The sequence below is a fragment of the Cajanus cajan genome, chromosome 8, assembly GCF_000230855.2.
Source record: "Cajanus cajan strain Asha chromosome 8, NIPB_CcT2T_4, whole genome shotgun sequence".
Taxonomy (NCBI): Eukaryota; Viridiplantae; Streptophyta; class Magnoliopsida; order Fabales; family Fabaceae; genus Cajanus; species Cajanus cajan.
The window spans coordinates 50,970,406-50,972,578 of record NC_138524.1 but is presented as its reverse complement, the minus strand read 5'-3'; the positions used below and the strand labels follow the sequence as shown (position 1 = coordinate 50,972,578).

The 2,173-nt window shown below is 22.1% G+C and overlaps 1 non-coding gene across 1 annotated transcript; it reads left to right on the top strand.

Moving 5' to 3' along the window:
• Positions 1 to 911: 911 nt before the first annotated feature.
• On the top strand, positions 912 to 992 carry TRNAL-AAG (transfer RNA leucine (anticodon AAG)). The gene has a single exon. It is a non-coding gene; the product is annotated as a tRNA-Leu (tRNA).
• Positions 993 to 2,173: the final 1,181 nt, after the last annotated feature.

Sequence of the window (2,173 nt, the reverse complement as noted above, 5' to 3'; positions counted from 1 at the left end):
TTATATTCTAATATATATATATATATATATATATATTTAAATTATCGTATGTATAAAATATAAATTTCGAGGAGTTATTCATTTATCTGATATTTGTCAAACTTTTGTATTTTCTATTTATTGTTTATGTTGATAAAAAAAATTAAAATTGTAAAAATTTATATCACATATTAAAAATATCTTTATATGATAAATAAATTAAACTTAATTTTTATAAGATTTAATATATTTATTTATATGTTTTTATTAGTGTTAAATTATTATTAAGTAGGTTTTTAAGATTGTTATGTAACTAAACATTTTAAAAAATGTCTATGACAGATAAATATATAATATTTATAACATGTATTTTTAATAAAAATTATGTTTAAATCTGTTAAATTATAATATAACATAATTTGACCTAGTTTATTTTCATCCTTAATCATAATTGTAGATATAAAAACTTGTAAAAAATAACTATAATATATATTTATACTTTTAAAAATTATATATAAAATTTTTAATATTACAAATATATGAATAAGTATTGTCCTGACGATATAAAATTTCTGGATATAATCATGGAACCAGAACGGCCTGTTCTGGTTTCAATTTTGGTGTGTTAATTTTGCAACTGGAACACCAGAACGGGCCGTTCCGGTATCAAAACAGGTCGTTCTGGTTCCAGTAGCATGACAAAAATTTGACATCCACGTGACATCCACGTGGTCAACAGTTAACTCTGTCTAAATAATTTGAACGAAAGTCTGACATTATAACTAATTAATTTATTAGGGACCAAATTGAGACAAAAAATAAAAGTGGGACTAAATTGAAACAAATAATCATTATAAGGAATCAAAATAGGTTTTAGCATAATAAATAATATCTATGATAAGTTTTGTACGAATTAATATTTGGCATACCTTGTTGAGATGGCCGAGTTGGTCTAAGGCGCCAGATTAAGGTTCTGGTCCGAAAGGGCGTGGGTTCAAATCCCACTCTCAACAAATCAGCTATTTTTATAATAAAAAATAGGTTTATATGTATTACATTTTTTTATATTTATACCAATAAAATTAAATACTACATCAATATTTTTTTTTCAATTTATTTATATAAACTTGAACACAAATATTAATTTAGTATTTAATATATTATTTTATATGCATTTTATCATTTTGGATTCAGTAACTACTAATTAAATATAAATTTAAAAATTATTATTAATATTTAATTGATGAACCTACTTTAAAGTTTAAAGTTATGCAGCCATGATTTTTTTTCCCAAAATTGACCCAACAAAGAGTATCGTTACATAGCACATGGACTTCATTATTGCAATTTGCAAATGATATGTGGCATGAAACATTTAAAATGTTTTAAATGTGAACCAGAAATCTAGGTCAAACTTTTAATGCAAGAAGAATGACAGCACTATAAAATGAACAATAATGTGTGCATGAGTTTATTGTGATTTTGATAAACAAGTAGCCACAAAAACATGTTAAGGATAGAAATAATAGTATTTATTATTTTATTTATCTTATATTTGCTTACTTTTTCCCCATGATGTTACTAATTATGTCTTCTATTTTATTTTTTTTCTTCTTAGTTTTGTACTTCTTTATTCATGGGGTAAAAGTTCTATAAAAAATAAATATAAATATATTTTATCCTATAATAGTTTTTTTTATTAGTTTAATCATTTTAAAATTACCCTTTTAAAATGAGACTTGTAAAAAATATTTTGTTTTGATATTTGTTATTTTATTTTAACTTTTATGAGTTTTTGAATCTCTATAATAATTTGTTCATTTTAAGTTAATCCCTTAACAAATAGTGGAATCTCAAGCAAATTATTCGATATTATAAAGATAAAAATGAAAGAAAAAAATATATATCACAAAGGCTAAAATAAATTGTTAAAAATAAAATTACCAAATTACAAAAAATCACTTAAAAATTTACAAACATTAAATAAAGAATGAATACCAAACATAATTGTGTCTTATTCACGTTGATACTAGAAAGATTATATACATTATATTTTTCCTAAAGATTTGAAGCTAATTTTGTAATCAATATTTTAAATATTTACGAGAAATATTATAGGAGTTAGACACGGTAATAGATCCATAAATTTTAGATAGTAGAGACAATCCTTACTCATATATTTGTAGTATTAAAA